Source organism: Bombyx mori, chromosome 27, assembly GCF_030269925.1.
Source record: "Bombyx mori chromosome 27, ASM3026992v2".
In the NCBI taxonomy this organism is placed as follows: domain Eukaryota; kingdom Metazoa; phylum Arthropoda; class Insecta; order Lepidoptera; family Bombycidae; genus Bombyx; species Bombyx mori.
This window is the reverse complement of record NC_085133.1, coordinates 5379935-5407212: the sequence shown is the minus strand read 5'-3', so window position 1 is coordinate 5407212 and position 27278 is coordinate 5379935. Positions and strand designations below refer to the sequence as shown.

At 35.6% G+C, this 27278-nt stretch overlaps 2 protein-coding genes across 5 annotated transcripts in view; both read right to left on the bottom strand.

The window, feature by feature from the left end:
- The window catches only part of LOC101740231 (ankyrin-3), a 165912-nt gene that overhangs the window by 38653 nt on the left and 99981 nt on the right, over window positions 1-27278 (bottom strand). The gene's annotated exons all lie outside the window — the stretch shown is intronic.
- Window positions 1-27278, bottom strand: part of LOC134201536 (uncharacterized) — a 56393-nt gene that overhangs the window by 21786 nt on the left and 7329 nt on the right. The window contains exon 2 of one of the 2 annotated variants that reach the window (XM_062676488.1): window positions 19674-20155. The exons of the other annotated variant lie outside the window; for it this stretch is intronic. The gene's annotated coding sequence lies outside the window, so the exon portion shown is untranslated. Of the gene's footprint in view, window positions 1-19673; window positions 20156-27278 lie in introns of those variants that run through there. 2 annotated transcript variants of the gene reach the window in all.

The window sequence follows — 27278 nt, the reverse complement described above, 5'->3', positions numbered from 1 at the left end:
AGACTTGCACTGTATTAGAAATTTGTTGTCGTTTTTGAGGGCGTAGGCAAATTTTTATTAAAGTAGTTCATCCTAAACTTTAAACTTAGAGTTTAAAAATTCTCTGTTTTTATTGATGGATAATTAATAAGACTGGAAAATTCGACACATTATACAGATCGTTCACATTATACAGATCACATTCGAGAACAGATACATAAAATATTTACCGGCAAATTAAAATAAACATTCATATTGGTAATAAAAAACGCCTTATGCATATGCTCTATATATGTATAAATAGGAACCGTTCAAGGTTGTTTCAGAAACCAAATGCGCTATTAAAGATTAATATTTTTCGTTTTATACAGAGACGTGTTCATTCAGGAATCGGTAACAACAAGCAACCGTGTCTACTTGTGTATGAATCACGTACCACAAATAGAGATGAACAAGAATACTATTATCTGATCCACAATGAGATTTTTTTTTGTAGTAAACTCTGTTTTACATTCTAATTTGTAGTCGCGAACAGAACAAAATGTTTTGTAGCTAAAACTCATCAATGTTTTGATCAGAAATTTAATATTGAAGTTTAAGAACTGAATGCAAGAAATTAAGGCAAAGGAAAACTATATAACCCATAAGACACAGCACACTTAGTTTCGCGCCGGATCTTCTCAGTGGGTTGCGATTCTAATCCGATAGTAGAGTCTTCTAGATTCTCTTGCTAGGGCTAGTGTTAGCAAATTATCTAAGTTTGAGCCGGTGAGCTAACCTACCATTCGGGCGTAGCTGGAATAGCCCCCCCCCCCTCCCACCAGCTACCAGCGAAGAGATAGAGAAAATAAAAAAGAAAACTATGCATGATTAATATTTATACAGTTGAGAAATAGGAACGGCATATTTCTTCGTACCATCACGAGCACAGTGTGAGTGACGAACCAATGTACTTACTCATTGAGTACCTTACTATCGGAACGAAAATGGATATCTAGGAGTTATGATAGTAGTTCTTACTTCAAAATGTAAGCGGAATTCTCGTTAATAGGTAACACGAAGATCGCCGGGTTGGGTATTTAATAAAAAAAAGTACTTGATTTAAAATTTTAGAATGTTAATTAAGAATTTAATTAAAAATATAACTGTGAATACAATTTACAAAAAAAAAATATGAATTCGCTTCATGATAAATTCATTTTCTTCCCGTTTACATATTATGTACGTGGAATTTGTAATCGGAAATGTGATATGAAGAATGAATTTCAACATTCCTTCGTATCTATTAATACGGAAAATCGTTACAAAATATTCGTACACTTCTCAAACGATATTAGTAATAATTAATCTACAATGTCTTTAATTAAATTTTGGGCGGTTATTACGAAGACTTACATTAGAAGTAGAATAACGATAATTAACCACAAGACAGGGAACTTAATAAAGACTATTTTGCCGTAAAATAATTTGTAGTAGAGGAGCTCCTGACAAAAGGTTGAGTTATGACGAAAGCTATTGCACATCATGATGAAGGATAGATTAAGGTATTTTAAACAGAAACCGCGACAGCAACTGACCATGTATCATGGATTTATTACGCACGTGGACGAGTAAGAAAGCACAATCGCCATTTTTTTCGAGAGGCAGTTTTGAATAACGATAAGTTTATTGACAAGAACCACCGTCGCTTAAGCGACGATCAAAACTTTAACTAGTCTCCTGGTTAGTTTAACTTTAGTTTCTTACTTTTCGATTATTGTCGTGAATAAAAGAAAACTCTGGACAACTATGAATACACACATTTGTCAGAATCATCAGTATACAACTGCCTAATGCTGAACATACGTCTTTTCTTACACGCCACTGATTCCGATCTTCAGTATCATTTAATCGCGACCCTCTAGCAAATTGAAAAGGAAAAAAAATATATTAACAAATGTATGTATGTAATGTGTTTATATAAATAAGGACATCGCATGACAGAATTTCTTGGCAAGGGCATACCGGTACGAAAATCCAATTGGATGCATTTACATTTTCTCTATTTATACGAATGAGGTCATCAAAACAAAAATGTATCTACTGTATACATATTTATGATTGTTCAGGTTCGTGCCAAATGAATGATTTTCACGGACATCGTTTATTGGTTGATACGTTCATTCTGTTGTATTTTTTCTTGTTTAGCGACAGACTAGATTACGTTTTATTTACATAGGAAATTAGATCGAAATCATGCAATCGTCAAAATTGTCATTTTATTTAGCACTCATTTTATTTAGCACTAGCTGACCCGGCAGACTTCGTAGTGCCTCAATCGATAAATAAAAGAGCTAAGCTTTTGTATAAAATAAACTTAAAACAAACAAAAGGAATCCGTCCGACGGGGGACACATCAAAGGAAAATCAAAATTGTTATTTTTGTTTAATTCCGAGCATTTTCATATTTATCTACGTTTTAAACCTTCTCTGGACTTCCACAAATAATTCAAGATCAAAATTAGTCAAATCGGTCTAGACGTTCTCGAGTTTTAGCGAGACTAACGAACAGCAGTTCATTTATATATAGAAGAAAGATTACAAATTTGTGAGTTGCATGAAACGATTTTCATGCAACTCACAAATTTGTCCACTGTTGGACCAGTTGCTTTTGCGTTACATTCAATTTCTGAACGAACTGATACTGACATACATACCGTCAGTTATATTATTAAAATGGTACTATAGGAGCTCGCTGTTTGGCTCACGGTTATATTTGTAATTCAGACATAATAAAAACCGTGACATTTTTCCGGAATAAAGAGTCACTTTTGTCACTCTCTGATCCATAAACTCCCGAGTCGATTTTTAGATTCGTTGCCTCGTGATTTTACGTGGAACAAACACACTTTCATATTTATTATAGCAGATATACAAGGTGTTGCGCGCGTCATGTCATATATACCACGAAACCATTACAACCATTTTAGCGTAAATTTATATGTAACAAGCATCCACACATACAAAATTTCACAATAAAAATGTTAGTATAGATTAGTGTGTTTTATTGAACAAAAAACCTTGACATTTCCCTTATCATCGGTGTAGCCTTCTATATTGCTGTGTGGGCTCACTTCTGTAGTACTTCAAACGCTAATGATTTATTGTCAAGTCGATTTGGTCGCACCATTAGGCATTGTTATTTTCATAGAGAAGGCGGTCGCAAGACGTTAGCTTTTGAATATACATGTATTTTAACGGTTCCCCAAGAACAGTGATTGGGGTGTTGACTTAGAAAACAATACAAAAAATCTATTGAACAATTATATATTTATGTCATTTTCATTTCATATAATGTCGCACAATTAAGAATTAGCTGACGTACGGGACTAGAATGATACGAGAACGCAGGGGTAGTTAGCTAGCCGCCTTTACATTTCATTGCGCGTAGACAATTTTTTTGACAATCAATTTTGAAATTTTATCCATAAATTTTGTACTTCCACTGATGCAATCACGAATAATTAATATGCATATTATATACGAGCACCATGTGATGGTCACGTTAACATCATACGATATTTTATTTTAGTTATTTTATTAGGCTCACAATACACATCACAAGCTAAAAAGATACATAAAAACACAAGTAAAACGAAACAAAATCTGGCTTGCAACATAAGTTATGTGCATATATCTTCCTTGTAATACATAAATTGGCAACGATTACCGCTTCATTTAAATAGTAGAATTCATATACGGAAGGTACAGAATACAGTCAAACTATTATTGGGCATTACGTCGATAATTTGAAAATATATTTTTACCTATATGCTTGTAGCCTAAAGGGCTATTTCAGCTTGTCGCGGACGGGTAGGTAAGCTCAGGGGCTCAACCTGAGAGAATTTGCTAACACTAGCCCTAGCCCAAGCAGTGTTTCGCAGGAGTTATCACCGGATCGGAATCGCGACCCACTGAAAAGATCCGGCGAGAAATTCAGTGGGCTGTGTCTATGGGAAAATTTATATACTTGTGAGTAAAATGTAACTATACAATCAAACTCGAGTATGAAATATTTATTTGAACTTTATATAATTATTTATATACAGGCTAAGTAAGTCCCGGTTTGTCTATATTCTTTTAGCACGTGGACCTCGTTTTTTTTTTCATAAAACCTCTCACACGTAAGTACAACATTTTTGTGACAACAACAAGATGACCAGATTAAGTAACGCTCCGAAGGTCACGACAAATACATCAAACCGGTAGTTGTCCATCACGCGTGATTTACAATGATAATATTTAACGTATCACGTAAAATGTGTTGTTTACTTCCTAATATCGTGATGGTAATATTTGAAAATCAAATGAGCTAAGAACCGTTTCTGTCGCCTAATACAATATGTTTGTTTTTGAAGTGAAACTTCTTTAGGCGCATGAGGGTAAAATTTTTACAGAACGTCACGCAGGTATGCAACGGAAGTGACATCAAACTACTATTGAAATTGAGTACTTGTCAAATGTCAGTAGTAGTAGTTGTTGTATTTTTCCAACTGGAAAGGCAAATGTATCATACCATACAGCCTAATATTTTATATTTTTTTTGTGAAAAATGTTAATAGGAATTGAAATGAAATGAAAAGAATTTGGAACATTAATCAAATAGCATGAAATTAAATTAGTCAATTCAATTGGCAAAATATTAGTCATTTACAATTTAGAAATCTAAACATAATGTGACTGTCAACACTGAGGTTTGAGATTGACATTTGACAGACTTTTGGCGGGAACATATCTTCCTTTTTCCCTTCCTCTAAGTCTCGGAAATCTAAAGTTTTAGATTTGTATAAATATAAGTAAGACTTATAAATTAGTTCACCAAAAAAGTTTCACTTCTGACATGTGTACTTTGTACGCACGCACTTTTTTTTATAATTTTTTTGGACAACGTCTAAGCGAAGTATTATGAGTCAAATTAAAAAAAAAAGTAGCGTAATCATCGCTGGTACTGTTCAGAGTGAATTTCGCACGTCATTCATTATTATTAAATGGAAATATTATTTCGTTTTAAAAAGTAAATATAACTTAATAAAATTTTGATTTAATCTTCGCTTGTTTGATGCATCTGTGATCTGGAGCATCGAATAATTTATAGTTTTCAGTAGACAATAATGATTAAAATTTACTAATTTAAAAAACATTGGAAAAGTTTAATTAAGAAATACATTAATTAAATAGAGATTAAATTCTATTTTTATCACATCATCGCCTAGTGGAAACTTGTAATGTACATGAGTAATTACACTTAAAACACGATTTCTAGACACTTTAAATTGGTGGATCAGTTACCACGGTTACGCGTATAATGAAGTGAAATATCACCATTTTCTTTCTTTTGCAGAAAGCCACTCGGTGTTGTCATATTCGTGTCAACGGTTAATAAAAAAAAAAAAACGTTCACACACATTTCGAAATGCGTACAAAAAAATAAACAAAAAGTTAAACTTCATTCAGAAAACATTGGCAAAATTTCAATACGCTATTTCGAAATATTACAAGGAATATTTATGATTTCCTTTGAGTAACTAAATATTGTGTTGTTTGTATTCAGCGTTAATATCTTATACCTTTATCTTGTACCTTTAAACGAGCAATTCTTGTATATATATAATCTGAATCTCGAAAACGGCTCCAACGATTTTCATAAAATTTAGTATACAGGGGATTTCGAGGGCGATAAATCGATCTAGCTACGATTTATTTTCAGAAAATGTTGTTTTATTCGTGTTTTCAATAATCAACTCTTCCCGACATCTATTGGCGAATAATAATACTATTTTTCTTAATTGAGGGCAACTAGCCGCTTTAAAAACACAACAAGATGGCGTTATCAAAAAAAACGAGCTAAGCTCGGTCATAATCTAGTTTCACTTAAATCGTGATTTTTTATTTGTCCAGTACTGAAATCATCGCAATCATTTCATTCGATTTCCTATAACAAATCTTCTCCATCCAAAAGTCAACTAGAAGACATCGATTTCAGCGAAAAGTCAGCCCTTTGTTTCTTTTAATTTATATAACTTCCGAACTTTTTTACTGGGTGAATCGATTTTGAAAATTCTTTTTTTTATTTAATAGCAGCTTCTCTTGGGTCCAAATATATTTTTATCTCTGACTAATAGTATAATAAGATTTGACTAATAGTTTTTGGTCATCATCTAGTGACAATTTAAAAACAGAGATTTTGTCTCGGAGTCTGTGTCTGTAAGTTCTTGGTGATTCACCAAATAAAAAGATAAACTGCAAATAAGGGTAGGTGATGTAGGTGGAAACATAAAACGTCTAATATGGCAACACAATCGACTAGCATGTGAGTTTTTGTCGCGCTAAAAAATAATTGTTGTCCATTCAACCGCGTTACATGCTTTACAAGTTGTTAGCGATTACAACGATCACGGAGCTCTCTTTTATTATTCATATTAGATTTTAACTATCATAATTTACTGGTGGTAGGACCTCTTGTGAGTCCGCACGGATAGGTACCACCACCCCGCCTATTTCAGCAGCCGTTGTAAATACACTGAGACCTTAGAACTTATATCTCAAGTTGGGTGGCGCATTTAAGTTGTAGATGTCTATGGGCTCCAGTAACCACTTAACACCAGGTGGGCTGTCAGCTCGTCCACCCATCTAAGCAATAAAAAATAAAGATGAGAATTTAGTTTTAAATGAAACGGTAATAAAAACGACCCATAGACACAACCCGATGAGTTTCTCGTCGGATCTTCTCAGTGGATCGCGATTCCGATCCGGTGGTAGATTCAGCGAACCACTGCCCTTGCTAGGGCTACTGTTAGCAAACACTCTCCGGTTGAATCCCATGAGCTCACTTAGGCTACCAGCGAATATGTAAGCTTTTTGTTTATTTAAAGCGTATTTGGTCATTCTAATTTTAAACGGTAACGTCAATGCATATAAAAATACTAGACAGGAAATATTCTTTCATTTCACAATCGATTTAAAATTTGAGATCTAATCCTACACCGATTTTCTTATTCACAACGAAGTAATAGAAACATTTTTACCAACAACTGAATAACATTTTGGAACCTATTTCTGGCAAGGACTTTAAATAAGCCTTTATGTCATTGAGATGGCATTAAGCTAACTATAAGTATTACGTAAAAATGAACTTCTTTATATGAGTGGGAGCGGCCATGTTGAGATCATCGTTCACAATACAAGACCGCAAATGTAAATGCATCAACTAGTTTTCATACGTAGTGCATTTTAATTGATTAGACAATGGAACACATATTACGTTTAATGGGTTACAATTAAACGTTATTAATTAGATTCAAGGACGATGAGAACAGAGATTGCAATGTTTATCACATTATCGCTTTGAACGTTCGATTTTTAAGACGGAATTTAAAATGAGGCCTATTTTTTATATTGCGTCTTACCTCATCTATTTATTTACGCTTCCGATATAATGACAATACGGGTGTAGAGCCTTGAGAACGGATACTAGGTCACAATGAAAAATTACACCTTTGATTTTACGTACACAGCTACATAGTAGATTGGATCAAATAGAAATGATACATAGTCGCTTTGTTTGGGTTCATGTGGAGTTCTGTATCATCGTGACATCACATCGTCATCGTGACCTTGTAGATCTTGACCTTTAGACTGATGATGACCTAGACGTTTGTGCAACGAGTGTAGAGCCCTTTAAATTGAAACGGTTAAGTGCTTCGCTGCAGAAATTAACAAGATGGTACTTTCCCGTGCGTTCTTACAAACGCCCTACCACCATATAATTAAATTCTTTTTTTTTCCATACCTATTCGCTGGTAGCCTAAGAGGCTATTCCAGCTTCGCCCAGACGGGTAGGTGAGCTCACGGGCTCAACCTTAGAGAATTTTCTAACACTAGCCCTAGCAAGAGTAGTGCTTCGCAGAATCTACCACCGGATCGGTATCGCGACCCACTGAGAAAATCCGGCGAGAAACTCAATGATCTGTGTTAGGTTAGTTCGCTCGTCGAACTCAATCCTACTTCATTTATCATAATTGTACTTGGTAATTACATGTATTTCTGATGACAATATACAGAGCACCATCGAGCTGTCCTAATGATGACAATGAAAGGTGGATTAATTATCATTGTGAACTCATTATTAAATTAGTTTTCCTTTCAATAATAAGTCACGACTAGTCTATTTATTTTTAAGACACTTTACATCTATGCCGCTTGCGCGTTTGCGGTATCAATCTGAGCTGAAAACTGGTATATCGTTAAAGGTTTTATGTCACATGTTTGAGTAGACATGTGATCGCTATGCAGCTCTGGACATCTCAATCTCAATTCCATTCGATCGATGCAACGTAAATGATCTTTCACCGGACGCGTTATTATAGACATCGCAATGCATAGAGCTATGCAATTAAGACTTATTTAGGTTAGGAAACATTAATTAAACGGCCCCGGGTGTATAGTTCAGTGGGATCAATCAACTTTGGTCTAAAACGATCCTGTAGTATATGTACGTTAATTTAATTATTTCATTACACGATTGAAGATACATTATTTTTTAATATTATACTATTCAATTTCGATTTTTCTTTCAATTATTATGGACTTGGAAACCTTTTCCATCTTCAAAGATTCCTAAGGGATCTGGGCAAATTAATGTCATTTTTATATTTGTATCTAACTATTATTTTATTTTTTCTGTCACAAGGTAAACGTGCGTTCCGGTGTGAATGTAACATTGAAGTTTTTTTTTTATTGCCCTTGTAGGCAGATGAGCCTACGGCCCACCTGATGGTAAGTGGTTACCGTCGCCCATGGACTTCAGCAATGCCAGGGGCAGAGCCAAGCCGCTGCCTACCGCAAGTTGCGACTTTATGTCTCAAGATTAATGGCATGGTGGGTGACGCATTTACGTTGTAGATGTCCATGGGCTCCAGTAACCACTTAGCACCAGGTGGGCTGTGAGCTCGTCCACCCATCTAAGCAATAAAAAAAAACATGTTTTCTTCATTATTACTGAAACAATTGAAGAGGCTTCCGGATTATAGTCTAAAAGCTGTTTTTTACGTGTGGTACACATTTGATACTTTTGTTCTAAGATTCCATAATAAATTCCTAATAAATGAAACTCAAAATATCTCATTGCTCCTGTCTGATATCTCGCTGTTAACAAAATTAAAGGGTCCTTCCAAATATATTATTATGTCTACAAAACAAATAAACTAACACAGTGAATCCAGTTACTAAAGAAGTCTAGAATATTACAGTTTACGACGACTGCCCGAGGTGAGGTGCAATATTCCTTTAACCTTGACAGTTTATTGAATCAACAATACAACACTTCCAGACCTTAATACGGGGATGTCGAGATCACAATATCTCTGACGCGCTACGGCCGGGGACAATGAATATTATTACATGTGAATGGCTCTGGGAAGTATAGTCCGGAATTTTACATATCTACATGTTTTACGTGTGTAAGTTTTCCAGGAAATTTATGGTTTTTTTAGCTATCAGATTTTCGAGGCTTTGGCTTATATGGCGTATATGGGTAAGTAATACATGATTTTTTTTTAATTAGGTATATCGTATTGAGGATGATTTATTACCATATCAATCTGACATATTGTTGTACTGCCTGTTAAAGATTGAGACTCCGATTTCAGGTTTCAGTATAAGTGGCGGCATTCATAATGCGAATGTCTGTGGGCTTCCATTTGTCTATTTAGAGCAATTTTTTTCGCAACCCAACTCAACCTAAGCTGTAGATGGGTTCCAAATTATATTTAAATAAAAGTAATTAAATTCAAACTGAATGCTGTATTAAACCCACGAAACCCGCGTAGGTAAGGAAATAAGCTTCGAGGTTGGTCGCGATTATGTAAGTACATTTAGGTGAAGGCGAGAGGGTGGTATTCCCCCTAACATCAATAGATATCCGGCAATCAGTGTTCTTCAGTGACCTCACCCACCTTAGCAGTTTTAGTGAGCTGGGCAGGGTTACTGACGACACAATCACATTTACTATTAAAACTTAATGTTTCATTTGCAGAGTCCGAAATTAAACAACCGGCTTAGAATTGGCCCCGATTAAACTCCACCTTTAGAGACAGGTTCTAAGTTTTGACTACATAATTGATTATTTTTCTCTCTCTCTCTCTCTCTTTATTCTCCTATCTTTATTTTAACTACCTACAACGCGTTTCGAACAGAAGATACCCCGTTCTATTATTTCCAATCAAACTGAAATCGCTATTATTGTTTATTTCTGATAATGTGCGTTTTACGGTTTAAACAATGTGCACGTCGTCTGAACGTTGCTACGTATTTACATGAAGCAACATGGCGTGATAAAATCGAGGTCATAGAATTGTTTTCAGAAAGAAAATTGACCAGGAATATTTTCGTTGAGATGAGCCGTATGACATAATTTTTATAACAATATTACTTTAGAACTGTCAACTTTTGAAATTAGGCGCATTAACTTAAGTCCGAAAACAATTTAAAAATCTATCAAAGCGTGCAAATTAGCGCTTAATTAAAACAAAACAAAAAATAACAAAGCCAAAATACCGTTTGAAAAAAAAATAGAATTTCGTTCCATTGTTTAATTTTTTCGCAAAGTCCGACATATAATGCGTTTTTTTGTATGTCTCGTCATAGACATTAACAGATAAGAATTAACCAAAAAGGTGAATTATTCAATATGTACAAAAAAGTGGTAATGTAATATGTATAGTAGCTTTGTATCATTTGTTGTTCTAAATTTTAGCGTACATCTTTAAATATATATTTCTTCTGTGCGTGTGTTTGTCACTGAGCTCCTCCTAAACGGCTGGACCGGTTTGAATGATTTTTTTGTATGCGTTTGGGTGGGAACCTGGATAGTTTAGATTCACAAACCAGCCCAGCAGAGGGCGCTGCAGTCGATATCTAGGTTATTTATCTTTCCTAGAAATAATTTATATGGCAAAACAACGTTTGCTGGGTCAGCTAGTCGTAATATAATAATAACACTAGATATTAGACAAAAGCAATCTATATATATAAAAATGAATTGCTGTTCGTTAGTCTGGCTAAAACTCGAGAACGGCTGGACCGATTTGGCTAATTTTGGTCTTGAATTATTTGTGGAAGTCCAGAGAAGGTTTAAAAGGTAGATACATATGAAAATGCTCAGAATTAAATAAAAATAACAATTTTGTTTTTCCTTTGATGTGTTCCCCGGCGGACGAATCTTATTTACCGATTGAGGCACTACGAAGTCTGCCGGACCAGCTAGTTTAAAATAAAAATGAAATGTCTTTATGTCTGTGTATCAGAATCGGAAATAGATTTTTGTGAGAAAAGAATAAAATCATTAATTTTTTTATATTTTTGTACATCTCTTTTTTTCATTTCTATTTCTATTAAAGTACATTTTATTTTGCAATATTTGGTAGGTATTCGAAATTTATAAATGATAATACTACTGGTCTAGTAATTGTGACGCACAGGGGTCACGTTTCGATTCTGGGACAGGTATCAATTTTCGACGCCCACTTGGAAAAAAAATTAATATTTGACCAAATAAAAGATACGTGGTTTTTTTTATTGCTTAGGTGGGTGGACGAGCTCACGGCCCACCTGATGTTAAGTGGTTATCGGAGCCCATAGACACCTACGATGAATGCCGGCACCCATCTTGAGACATGAGTTCTAAGGTCTCACTTTTAACTACGGTTGCCCCGCCCTTCAAACCGAAACGCATTACTGCTTCACGGTAGAAATAGGCAGGTTGGTGGTACCTACCCGTGCGGACTGAAGATGTCTTACCACCACCAAATATTTTATATCTGTGCATTTGATGGTGGCATGCTCATAGTCTGCATGTCCGACCTTTCTCCAGTCTCTCCTATTTCCATTGCGATACAACCGTCCGTTTGGTTATGAGGGGAAAAATAGCTGTTCAGCAATTGTATCTAAGACTTTACGTCTTAAGGTGTAAGACAGCAATTAAATTTGAATTCATAATAGCTGAATCTTAGGTAGACCGCGTTATCGTTTGCCAAACTATGTAGAATTAATTTTTTTATTATTTAATTATTTTTTTTTATAACCCTTATAGGCAGACGAGCATACGGCCCATGATCCGGCTGATGGTGAGTGGTTACCGTCGCCCATGGACTTCAGCAATGCCAGGGGCAGAGCCAAGCCGTTGCCTACCGTAAATATGATTGAAACGAATGAAATCATGTTTGATTATCACATTTACACACTCGGTGATCTCATCTCTTCGTATGTATTCGTATTGCTGTGTGTGAATTGGCGTTAAACTCGACATCCTATGGTTCCGTGTTTTTCGGGGGTATTTTTGTTTATCTTTCGACGTAACGTAAACATTTCCAATGATTTTACAACCCTGACATCCTATAAACACACTTTTGCGCGAAGTGTATTTGGAATTACTCTTCAGCCAAGATGTTTTTGACGTCTGAGCGAAAAGGTCGGTTGTCTATACCTACGTTTGACTTTTGAGAAATTTCATTAAAAAATCACATTCAAAAGTCGAGTTTTAAATGTAATATTAATACCCTATACAACTAAAACCTCTTGCTTCTGAGGTCATTTACTGGTGGTAGGACCTCTTGTGAATCCGCGCGGGTAGGTACCACCACCCTGCCTATTTCTGCCGTGAAGCAGTAATGCGTTTCGGTTTGAAGGGTGGGGTAGCCGTTGTAGCTATACTTGAGACCTTAGAACTTATATCTCAAGGTGGGTGGCGCATTTACGTTGTAGATGTCTATGCGCTCCAGTAACCACTAAACACCAGGTGGGCTGTGAGCTCGCCCCAAGCTAAGCAATAAAAAAAAATTCTTTGGCATTCCATCAACCATGCTATTATGTTTCACACAACACGAGAACAACTCAAACGCAATGCTTATTCCTCGAAAGAAACTTCAAACGAACACGAGGGTCGATGAATCGATTTTTATTCCAATTACAACACCAGCTTTGTGTTGACTCAGAACACACATGTACATTAATGCCTTGACATACAATGTTACATGTAATCGAGATGATATCGTCAATATTTGCTTTCTTCGACACCCACTGTACACACAAAACCTACACATGTTACTAGTTTGTTATTGTTTACGAAATGCAACTACGCGTCTTCAACCTGTACCTACCGTAAGTCAGCATCTTCTGAATCTAGAACAACAGTGCAATATTCATTCTAGTTTTTTTTGTTTGTCACGAGTATATTTTGTACGTCTTAGTGACAAGAATACCGACCAAGTCAAGTTGCCGGTTGTTTGCATGAGTGAACCAGGCTCACAACGAACCGGGAGAACTGGTGATTGCTCGTGAGGCGCATAACATCTATCCACAGTAATGATACTGAGTAACGACCACGACCGCTCTGACAAGAGTGATACGACAAAGGAGTAGTAGCATGGGAATATAACATGCAAAGACGAACAAAAGTATACATGGTCGGAAAAATTTCACCTTTTTTTCCTACCTACGCTGATAGCCTTGAGAGGCTATTTCAGCTTCTCCTTCACGTGTAGGTGAGCTCACGGGGCTCTAGGCTTTAACCGGGAGTGTTGCTAACACTGGCCCTAGCAAGAGCATTGCTTCGCAGAATCCACCACCGGATCAGAACGCGACCTACTGAAAAGATTCGGCGAGAAACTCGGTGAGCTATGTCTATGGGTTAATTCACTCGTCGAGTGAATTATGTCGGTGGAATTATGTCGGTCGGTCGGAATTATCTCGGTGGGCTATGTCTATGGGTTAAGTCACTCGTAGTTCCCTTCGTCAAGGACGATGACCCGTGCTTGTGGTACCTAAAAGCACCGTTAATGGATCGGGAGGATCTATAGTGACGTGTTTAGGGCGACGTCGACTGTTTACCATTCGGTCCGCAGGACCAAGTATGCTTTCACTTTGTTTAATGGGTAAGTAAGCTGGACAGGCATCGAATAGACGCTGTTGGTGCCGAATAGGTGCAATGAAACAATGAGAGGACTCCCAAAAGTTTAACGACCCTTAACAATAAGTAAACGATTGTAGAAGATGAAGAGGAGACATTTATACTGACGTACATATATCTCTGCATTTTAAATCATTAAGCATCAATGAATAAAAAAACTTGCAAAAAGAACTTTAATTCAGAACAGAAAGGAATATTAATTCTGTAAATCCACCATCTGTGTCTTTTTTTTTTTAGTTTGGCATTCGGTTTTCCGCGATGCCATTACACGGTCAGTCATGTGTATCCTAATGCGGTAACGATGATGTAAACTAAAACATTCAGCCTTGACTGATGCGTCAGTTATGGGGGGCCTCATCATTAAACTAGAAACGTTTTCATAAAAAATAGTTTTATTTTTATTTCTACGAGATAGCGACAGTTTCATTGACCTTTAAAGACATCTGAACTTTATATTATCGATGAGCGAAAGTGAGTTTGCTTCGTTTGTTACGATTTCAAGTCGCGCTCGTGACATTTTTCAAACACATTGTTAAGATAGATAAAGGTTATAGGGTATCATTCATCCAGAAATCCATTATATACTTATCCCAAGGCATATATATTTTTATACACAAAAGCAAGCGATTTTACTGGTGGTAGGACCTCTTGTGAGTCCGCACGGGTAGGTACCACCACCCTGCCCATTTCTGCCGTGAAGCAGTAATGCGTTTCGGTTTGAAGCGTGGGGTAGCCGTTGTAACTATACTGAGACCTTAGAACTTATATCTCAAGATGGGCGGCGCATTTACGTTGTAGATGTCTATGGGCTCCAGTAACCACTTAACACCAGGGGGGCCGTAAGCTCGTCCACCCAGCTAAGCGATAAAAAAAAATAGCGCAATGATAAGCTATAATTAATTACAGGAGTTCAAATCCGTTTCACACTGAATAACATGTAGCGAATTTCTAAAAGAAAACATTTTTTCTTGTGCAAACAAAGAGTACATAACAAATTGTTCAGACTACGAAAAGAGCCGTGTGTGGTGCACACACACAACATAAATATTACACATCATCGCATTAAGCCCATAAAGCTATGGGATTTTTAACAAGTAAAACTAACAAGATAGCGTATTCCCGGAGTGTTCCCGGTCGAGACCGAGATCTTATGAAATCTCAGCTATTCAGGACGTAAACATGGTGTATATAGGTCGATATGACGCTAAAATCCGCTTCTGTTTCGTCGATCATAATCAAAGTGTTAATCGAGTTGACGTCTCGTTTAGAACGCGATTATAATAATCGATTAATTTTATGTAAATAATAATAATGCTTATACATTATTATAAATGTTTTAACTCGATATGTTGATGACTTACAAATTTATTTATTTCGGTTCTAAGCTTCGGACACTATAAGGGGCAATTAGTTCGAGATTTTAATAGTGTCTTCAACGTATAGTGTTTAATGTGGAAACAAAAATAATTTAAAAACACGAACGGCATGTTTTCAAAATCTAAAAGTCTGTTTTTCATCTGAAATACACGAGCTAAAGAGTTCAAATTTTGTTTATACAAAATATTTCTACTTGCTTTTAATTATTACGCAATAAGTATTTTTTTAATAATTAATTAATATTTGTGAAAGCGTTATTGTTTAAAAAAATAGTAATGCGAATGTCTCTATTCTGATTATTAATCTCACATTAAGTTGTCCTTAATTTATTTTTATTTAATAATAAATCATTTATTATATAATATACTAGCGACCCGCCCTCGCTTCGCTTCGGAAACTGTAATTTATTATTGATTTCTCCACTATCTAATGGATGTTATTGTACATAAAAACCTTCCTCTTCAATCACTCTATCTATTAAAAAAACCGCATCAAAATCCGTTGCGTAGTTTTAAACATTTAAGCATACATAGGGACAGACAGATATATGGATAGACTTTGTTTTATACTATGTAGTGATAATTTGATTACACAAAGAGGGGGTGGGCGAGTACTTTCATATTCTTTAACATTTCGTTCCTTCAAACTTTTGAAAAGTACTAGGTACCCCGATAAAAATATTGTACATTAACACACAAGAGGGAATGGTATGGAGATATTTTATTGCTGCCACTTGATTCATTCACGCATATTGACGCATGTTTTTTTATGGTTATGCTCTTTAATGCATTACATTAGATGTGTTTTATCGAATTTAGACCTTAAGTCTATTGTGAAATACACAAATTTATACAATGTAAGGCGGAAAATCATTGCGTGCACTTTCGTTATGAGAAATAACCGAATGCCAAAATCAGTCGTGGTAATTTGAGTAAACGCCATTCCGTTTCGAGAAATATTGAAACGTAAACAGAGGAAACAATTAGAAAACACAACAAAACAGTAAGCAGTTAACGACTAGAATAAATTAGCTGCAACTAAAACGAACGAAAACGCTTTCCGCTCATGAATTTTCATGTAACAGAGTTTTTAAACAAAACAATAATAGCAATTTAAAATGATAAATAACCGTGTACCATCTTCGTTTGATTTGATGCACTGTAAACACGACACTAGTTTTTTCTTTTTCACTTTTTCTTTATCGTTTTTCGGTTTCCCGTTTGGTATTTCTTTGTGTTTCGCATTGTCCGTTTTCGTTTTCTTGTGTTTCACGACGCCCATTTTTAAAAATAAATAAATAAATTAATAGCAAAATATAAACGGGTAAAAAGCGAGCGCTTTTCAGCGAAATCCGGCGGCGAGGGCGCGCGTTACAGCTGCGCGTTCGCTAACTAGTTCTCGACTAGCAACGCTAACTGCATTCGCGTGCGAGCGTGGTTGTACTGGCGTTTGGCGGATTGAGGCCTGTGGACGCTCGCACCACGCAGTCAGTCGTCGTAGTCTACAGCAGTCGGAGAGGCGCGCTGCGTGAGCTCACCCGCCAACTCGGGACTACAGTTCGGGAATGAAGGTCAACGAGCGGATTAATATTCCGAGTGTGGCCACATCCTAAACACAATGTTAATTTCACCCATTTATCGTTTCGGCCGTTCGCCTATTCCGGTGTGAAATTACGTACACTGTTATGTTGAATTGTTCGTTAGAGAAAGAGAGACCCGTGTAACTTTTATACGTCATACGCTGTCGGTATTCACAGAATTAACTAAATATTTGTAACAACGATCACTGGAGACGACCGCAAAGTTGATACTTCGAAACCAATAAAGGTTTTCCCTTCCCGGAAAATCGCGGCGCCGGCCTCCTAATGATTTAGTGATTAACTTTCAACGCAACATCGACCTTTACATGATATAAGAATATTCTGACCTAATTCATTTCAGTATCCCTCGTTCGATTGGTTCTTTTTTTTTTTAATCCATTTGTTACAGAACTACGCTCAGATAATTACACTCATAGATCCATTTAGATTTGAAGCGTAACAGGCAGCAGTTATTTCCGGAACACAAATCAATAGCGTCGACATAATAATAGACCGGGCAGTGGCCACTACAAGCTACTATCAAGGGCGGTTTGAAAGCTGTCGAATATAGTTTAAGAGACGGACTATGATTTTTTTTGATTACCCTTTTGTAGACAGACGAGCATACGGCCCACCTGATGGTGAGTGGTTACCGTCGCCCATGGACTTCAGCAATGCCAGGTGCAGAATCCAGCCGCTGCCTACTGAATGTCTCCACTTATGTTAAGTAAGTGATATTATGAAATTGTACAATGTCGAAATTCACATTATAAACTCTACGGCTACGTATGTATGTATATTGCTTGCAGGTAACGACACTTTTGACACTAGTAAATTTTCTTAGGTTGAGGCCGTGAGGTCACCTACCCGCCTGGGCGTAACTGGCATAGCCTCTTAGGACCAGCGAATAGGTAGGGAAAAGAAAGGGAAAATAAACCGAAGATCTAAATAGTACTCAAAGTTTTTCTTGAAGAAATCAAACTAGCAAATATTATTTACCGAATTTCGATTAAATTTCTAACGACATTAAACTACTAGAAATATGAAATACTAGCGACCCGCCCTCGCTTCGCTTCGGAAACATTAAAACACACATGAAACCAAAAAAAAAAATTAAAAAAGTAGCCTATGTTCATCAGGGACAATGTCGGCTTCTAATGGAAAAATAATTTTTCAAATCGGTCCAGTAGTTTCGGAGCCTATTCGAAACAAACAAACAAACAAACAAACAAATCTTTCCTCTTTATAATATTAGTATAGATATAGATAATAAAACTGAAAAAGAAATTAACATGATAGAAATAAATGATTATTCATAACTGAAATCATATTATTATGATATAGTTCTTAGTAATGAACCTAGATACGAGTCTCGGTCGTAGCGAAGTCTTCAACATAAGAAATAGAAGAATTCATTTTGTTGCTTTTATTTTATTTTATTTATTTCGAAGTTAAAAGTAACTTTTTAGGTCGAAAGAGTAGCATTTTTAATCAATTATAGTGGAATTAAATAAACGTAATTACCTTGAACCGCATTCGTTGTCTCGAATAAATGAAAATAAATAAAGCCAAATAAATGACACGCGATTGTGTGTCTCGCGAAGTCAATCTTTACACCAATTTTGGTTGATTTGTAGAGAATTCCTACCTAAGGCATAAAGTAATATTTTTTTTATTCCTTAGATGGGTGGACGAGTTCACAGCCCACCCGGTGTTAAGTGGCTACTGGAGCCCATAGTCATCCACAATGTAAATGCGCCACCCACCTTGAGATATAAGTTCTAAGGTCTCAAGTATAGTTACAACGGCTGCCCCACTCTTCAAACCGAAACAATTACTGCGTTGGCGCTGCTGTGGTGGTACCTACCCGCGCGAACTCACAATGGGTCTTACCACCAGTAAAACAAAAAAAAAAACAAAAAGTTATGTTATCTTCCGACTCCAGGAAATCATGTTACGATATTTTTTTTCTGCAATCAGAAGTACATGCAACTAATTGAGAAGTTCAATGTGATAAGACAAGCATTTAATTTTTTTAATGTTGTCAAATTTGATTTCTTACTTTGAACAGCGTATTGTAATAAAACAGTATTTAAAATTTTATATCTCAAAAGGTTTCTGTCTCCTAGACTGATGCGAAATTTAAGTCAAGGCGACTCGTGAATCGTGACTAACACCCGTAAGTCTTGATCTCCAAATATATTCGAAAAACATCTGTTTATTTTGTTTTTAAATATAAATCATCAATAAATGTGTAATGTTTATTTCGTCTGCAATAATCGAACATCGATTTTAGGTCATAACGTCATACGTGATATTTAGATATATGCAGTTTAATTACATGGAAAAAACATGATTATGATAGCATTTTTATATCGCATTTACATATATACAAACATTCGTGTTATTTAAAGGAAGCTTTATGTGTATTGACATTCAGTTGATTTTGTTTCGCACAAGTAACATCTGTCTACGTCTTAATTATAGTATAAGTAATTACGTGCAAAATTCTTTTTTAAAATCTTTATTTCAGAAATAACCATACACTTTGTTAGTATTACTTATAATCTATGTTTTTGTTGCGGTTTAATTTTTTTTTACACGATCTAATATTCCTTCATCGTGAAATATATTCGTGAGCATGTACTAAGTACGTTTTTAATTAGAATTTGATATTAAATTTTTTATTTCGCGATCTCAACATAATATAGCATTATTTAGGCCACGACGACTGAAAATCTCAAGAATCAAATTTCGAATCAGATTTCGAATTGAAATAAATCACGTCTTATAAAATAAAACACAGTTACGTATCGTGTAAACAAACATCGCTTTATCTTTGGTTAAAAGGATAAACATTGCAAAATCGTGATGACTACATCCGAAGGCGTGAAAGAACTCGTACCAAGGTCAAATTACTTTTTGAAGTGTACACGTTTATGCTAATGTCGCACAAGTCGAGTGTACATGTCAGGTATGACGTCAACATTAACGTTTACGCCCACGTGAACGGTAAGTAACACAAATTACGTTTATATGTTGTTGTTGCTGTTGTTGTAGTCCCAGGATACCCAGCGGGTACATAGGGCCCTCAAAAATTGTCTCCATTTGACCCTATATTGCGCTTGTATATACTCGTAGTAAGTTGAAATTCAATTTTACTTCCACTATCTACTTTTTTTTTATTGCCTTTGTAGGCAGACGATCATACGGCCCACCTGATGGTAAGTGGTCACCGTTGCTCATGGACGTCAGCAATGCCAGGGGCAGAGCCAAGCCGCTGCCTAACTGCCTAACTACTTGGCTATCTAGTTTTAGGCAGCGGCTTGGCTCTGCCCCTTGCATTGCTGAAGTCCATAGGCGATGGTAACCACTTTCCATCAGGTGGACCGGATGCTCGTCTGCCTACGAGGGCAATAAAAAAAAAGTTACGAAGCTTTAAGGTGCAGGGCAACTTAAAGTTTCCTAAATAAATAGTTAAGACCGCCCGCTTATATTTGCTAAGTTAAAAGGAAATGGAAGGAAGAAGGAATGCATCACGATTTAAAGACCTTGAGCAACTACAGCAGTACTGATACTCAATTGAAGCTTCAACTGATGGACGAGTTGCAGTTTCCACCAATGTTCTAGGCGACATATTTGCAAATGTTTTACTTGTTATTATAATATTCGGGCTTCTGTAAGCACGCCCGTGGTCGGAATACGCGATGCAGTCGCTTCGTAACGTTTCTTTCGAAGAACGAATCAGTATTTTTTTATCTCCCGACGTTAAGGGGGATCTTCTAAATAATCGTAGCAAGATAATTCAAATTTAGTGTCGTTAAGAGCAAATTGAAAATGAAAATTGAAAACGCTGGTAACTGTTTTTTTTTTATTGATTAAATGGATGGACGAGCTCACAGCCCACCTGGTGTTAAATGATTACTGGAGCCCATAGACATCTACAACGTAAATGAGCCACCCACCTTGAGATATAAATTCTAAGGTCTCAGTATAGTTACAACGGCTGCACCGCCCTTCAAATCGAAACGCATTACTGCTTCAAGAAATAGGCAAGGTAGTGGTACCTACCCGTGCGAAATATCAAGAGGTCCTACCACCAGTGGTTTGTGTGGTTAACGTAATTGTGCTTGGGGTAATTGTGGTTCATATAATTAAGCTTTAAAAGCCGTGATATATACCATAAGAATAGATGGCGTTAAGTCTCATTCACTGATATTCAGCTTTTCGTGGTCGAAAGAAACATAACACGAATGCAAGGTTCACTTACACTGCCTTTATTAAAAAGGCCTTATATTCATATAATGTATTATTTAATTTATATCAAAATACAGTTTAGCTTAGTAAAACTATAGCACAAATTGAGCTGCTCTTATGAAGAGAAACAACATTCAAAGCTATTGCTTCACCACTATTTTTATATTTCAATATTTCAAAATGCTTTTATATTTTCTTTATTCTTTATTATACACACAGTTAATATTATAGTAATTGCGTAAGATATAAACAATGGCGAGCTTAACTCAACAATTGAGTTTTCTACCAGCTAACCGTTCTTAACGAAGGTAAGCTTTAAATGAGTGGGTAGAAGAATACAATCTAATTAATTTACAATCTAGACAAGAACTTAATAAAAAAATAAATAAAAAAAAACACTAATACATAATATATTAGACTACATATATATACATACACACAATTAATAAAACACACATAAATTTTCTTATGTTCTTTCTAATCTTTCAACATTAAAATTTTAAAAAATTTAAAATTAAAATTTTGATTTATGTCATCCTTATAACAAATTGACCTCTTTTAAGATACATAATTCGTATAGAGGTTACATTCGTATTGACTAATTTCAATTATAATAGCTATTAAACTTCTAATATATGGGCGTATAAAGATTTTTGTGGAGTTTGTGTTGTCTCCTTCTCGCATAGCGAGTCAACATTATAAAGTATACGTCATTCTTGAGCATTGACGTCACGGTTCGTTCAGTATTGTTTAGCAAGAAATGAATACGCACATAATTTGCTTCCACCTTTACAAAGTTTTATTTTCTATTCTTTCATCGGTTGTTGTTTTGTTAACATTTTATGAAACAAGTACACATAATCAGTAAGAAAGCGTCAAATGAACGTGGATCAATAAATATAAATAACTAGCTGACCCGGCAAACTTCGTAGTGCCTTAATCGATAAATAAAAGACCTAAACTTTTGTATAAAATAAACTTAAAACAAACAAAAGGAATCCGTCCGACGGGGGACACATCAAAGGTAAAACAAAATTGTTATTTTTATTTAATTCCGAACATTTTCATATTTATCTAACCTTTAAACTTTCTCTGGACTTCCACAAATAATTCAAGACCGAAATTAGCCAAATCGGTCCAGCCGTTCTCGAGTTTTAGCGAGACTAACGAACAGCAATTCATTTTTATATATATAGATAGATAGAAGATAGATTACATCAGAAAAAATACATGTTACTTTTGATACGTACATTGGTACCGAACCACTCTAGTGGACGATAAACATGGATGCGTTTAAAAGGACATTAGACACGGTCGATTTCTAAGCGTTATGATTTATGTAGCCTAACTTCCGTGACCCTATTCAATGTTGCATTGTACATGAAGTGATATACTGTTTTTTTTTAGAATGTACTAACTTTGATATTTGTATCCAGTCAATAACATTGACAATTTGTATAAGCAACGTTGGTAGTAGTGTTAGGGTCTTTTTTTGAGCCCATGCAGAGGTTCAATTGTGTATTAGTGTATTAATTGTATGTATATTTACGGATATATGTATGTATGTATGTGTATATGTATTTCACTGGATTGGTACATCGCGCTTAGTTCGTTTCCAAATGATTCTTGTCCACCTGATGATTGTCTGGAAGAGATCGCTCTTAACGATAAGACCGCCAATTGTACTTTTTTGTATTTAATGTATCGCACTGTTTATTTGTTTTTTGGTGTACAATAAAGAATACTCTCTCTCTCTCTCTCTCTCTCTCAATTAAGACTTCGACCTGATGTGTGAAAATGGGTGACGGTATTCCTGTTATGATTTCTTTGAGCTTCGGTGACCAAACATCCAACAGGTGAGTCGAAAGCTCGTTTGCCTATTGAATACTTTCAAAAAGCGCTGGTTTTACATATGTTTACTAAGTTAGCGGCCGGCTATTAGTAGTGAATTATTTTTCCGCGGACAGAAAAGCGGCTTCAATTGCTTCACGTTCAGTTGACATTCTTCTGTGACAGGAACAAGCGCGGCAGACTTAGAATCAAGGATTCAGTTTCAAAGATCTTTAATATGTATAAAGCTCCGTAAAATACGTTCCGTTGCATACAAAAGTTGAATGTCCTCATTACAAAATAAAAACGAAAACAGATCCGTTTATTTCTTTCAATGTATTATGAAATAAATGCTTTTACCATAAACTCACTCGTAAAAATAATTTTATGTCTATATATTAATACATGAAAAGCAAAAGCTCTGTATCCCTTTTTACGAAAGTTTCGCGGACGGGGGTGTATGAAATTTTTCACACTTATAGTTTATATAGAGAATGCTATGCAGAATGTTAATTTTTTTTTAAATTATGCATTGTTAAAGAGTGGTCTAATTCGTTTTTAGATTAGATTAGATTGATATTGTTTCTCTTAAATATTACTTGTCTATAGTGAGCCTTGGCGAAATCTGTGATTATAAAAGTATAGGCCTTGACAATAAACCCTTAATAATGTTCAAACTTATAATTTAAATTAATTATGGTTGGCTGGACGATCACTACTCTATATAAAATAATATATAAAATTCATGAAAAGGTTTTGTTTATTTAAAGAAATCTCTTCCGGCAGACGCGCGAAAAGAGTATGACAAGAGAAGGTGAGATGTTTGTACAGTTACATAGAATAGAAAACCTATTCGACATGTTAAGTGATAGAGTCAAATACACAATGATATTAATTTAAAAACAATAATTCAGAATGTGATTTAAAATGCTAAATAAATTTCGTGACTAATTAAGGAATTAATTACTGAATCTGTTTAAGAATTAACGAATCGTGTAATAATAATGAATCGTGCAATCTGCATTATTATTGAGACGATTCAAAGCATTTCGTGTCCAATTAACATAATGTATTTAATCACTAATTTTAGTACTAGTAACGCCATCTAGTGCAATAATCGGAACTAATGTTTCCATTATTACTCACAGCGCGGCGCTAGTTGTACTAAGTTCCAGCTATCGACATCTAATAGGTATTTAATAAAACAGATAAAACTCGAACAGAGCAACGTCTATTTACAAAATAACTGTATCCGATAACAGTAGAATATCGTAAAGGCATGTTTTATTACATATATTTTGAGGGAACAATAACTCCTTTATTATTTTAATGGTGGGGCTTGACGGCCAAGGATGAAGACGTTGGCTTAGCTCCAAATCTTATCTACGCGTCAATTATGTACCCATTCAGGTTTAGACTAACAAATAATTAAGGCTTCCAATGAACATGCCGCAACTTGAATAATCCAACTCGAAACATGAGATGCGAGGAATTTATTACGTCACAATTGAGACGAGAAGGAAGCTCTTTCAGATCCAAACACAATTTTGATTCGCGGCAGCAATTCACAGTGAATCCTGTGCGAATACCGTCCTTAAGATTAGTAAGCTGTCCAGAGCGTTGTCAATCGGCGAATAGTAACATATACAAAACTAACGACCCGCCCTCGCTTCGCTTCGAAACTGCAATTCATTATTGATTTCTCCACTATTTAATGGATGTTATTATAAATATAAATCTTCCTCTTCAATCACTATATCTATTAAAAAAACCGCATCAAAATCGGTTGCGTAGTTTTAAATATTTAAGCATACATAGGGACAGATATAGGGACAGAGAAAGCGACTTTGTTTTATACTATATAGTGAAGAATCTGCATTCCACTAACATTAAGTTTCATCACTATATTCGATATCGAAGAGGTACCGATATGGCGCCGTTAACTGACAATTAGAAGACCAAGAGAGCATCAGCAATACGTTCAATAAATTTTGCATATGGCATACATATTTGTTCTATACAAGTCCGACCGTCGCGATGTCGCCATGTAAATCTACCGAACGCAAACACCCGCTAGGCAGAATCTTACATTGAAAATAACAACTCAATGAGAAACAATAATAAGGTACTGGTTTTAAACACCTGACCCAATGTTGTAATGTCGACATTTATTCATTTATTTATCGATGATATTAGGAGACTAACGAAAAAAAAAACAATATAAATAAATTTCTAATAAAAATCAATTGGCCAAACCGGTTTGATTTAATAGGGTCAAAGACTTAGGTCCATACAAGATAATCTTGCGAAGTTTCAAGATAGAAACCGACATAACAAGAATTGATTAATGACAAAAATCATATACATACGAGTATGCATATCGTCTTGGTTATTTTTTGAACACAAGCTCTCTCAACTGTTAGCTTTCCTGAACAAATTTCATGAAATTGAAATTATAATAATACGCGCCCAATTTCCTAACCTACTTACTGGTGGTAGGACTTCTCGTGAGTCCGCACGGGTAGAGGTACCACCACCCTATTCCTGCCGTGAATCAGTAATGCGTTTCGGTTTGAAGGGCGGGGCAGCCGTTGTAACTATGTATACTGAAACCTTGGAACTTATATCTCAAGGTGGAGCATTTACGTTGTAGATGTCTATGGGCTCCAGTAACCACTTCACATCAGGTGGGCTGTGAGCTCGTCCACCCATAAAAACAATAAAAAAAAAGATCTCTTAATGAGGAGTACCCACGACGAACCATTAGAAAACAAGCGTGATAAAAACTAAAATTGGCTTCGTATTTTTGACCTTGAAATTTGTAACCTTTTTAATAAAACTCTCTTATCGTTGGCTAATCTGTTGCCGCTTCACCAGTTCACATACATCGCACGGTCCTTTGTAGATAACTAGCTTTACACGAAAAGCTTCTGATAGTCGCCGTGTTTGTAAAAATGGACGTTGTTTTTCACCCTACCAAACCTTCGGTAGCCTAAGAGGCTATTCCAATAACACGCGGACGGGTAGATGAGCTCACGATGCTCATCCTGGAGCAGTGCCTCGCTGAAACTATCGCCGGACCGGAATCGCGACCCACTGAGAAGATCCGGCGAGAAACTCAGTGGGTAAATGTACGCAAGAATGCAAAACAACGTTGAGCTAAGGAAGCTTTAGTTTTCGAAATGAGAGTGAATATACTTAGTTTTTATTATGAAGGTTCATTTGTACTACATTTTTTAGAGAGAAATCACGAGTCACGTACATCTGTGAAATATTCGAGAAGACGTGGAATATTCGAGAAGTCGTAAATAAACATAACGATAATAATAAACGCGATATTAAACCGTAAAAGAGGATTAAATATGAATTAAAGATGTTACTAAAATAAGAACATAAATATGTTTACAGAACTGTGAAAAAATAGAGGTAGTCGTAGAGATAAAATATACTACTCTCTCTCTCTAACTACCTCGTTCCTTTTTTTTGAAGCAAAAAGTTTTATCAAAGACGATTTTTTACTGTTTACGTGATAAAAAAATGAGACCGAAATAAAGAGGCAAAATATCCGTAGGTAATTATAAAATCTCTAGATCTGATTCCGGATTATGGATAACACAGGATAGAGAGCGTACTTGATCGAGCGATGACGTCAATGGTTGCGTGTTCCACACATATTTAGCACTAAGACTAGGTATGCAGGAAAGGGATAGAGCCCTCCGTCCGCATAGATAAACTTAAACACATATATCTGAGAAATTTATTAGCCTAAATACCATAATACTCAAGTTAACGCTTTTTATTTAAATGTGTTGAAAGCCTATATGTGATTTTAATGCATACAAAGCTGATCAGGTACAGGTATAATACAAATACCCGATTTTCTCACCAGTCGATACAAGTAGCTCTGGAGATAAAATAATATTAACTAGAGGTCCCGCAGTAGTCGAAATTCGACTATAATAATTAATTGGAATTGTAAGTTTGTACACTATTATGATTGTATTTTATACTTCTATAATCACAAATTTCGCCAAGGCGACACTATAAGAAAATATTAATAATGACAAACAATATTTAATCTATTCTCAATTTGACCACAGACATCAAGAACAAAGGTTTGACAATAAATAGTATGCATGCGTGTGTGCGTCAAATACATGGTATGTAGTGTGTGTGATGTTTTCTTTTTTGATTTAATGCATCTTTTATGCATTATTTAAAAAAACTATTAGCATTGTGCACTTCTTCTCTATA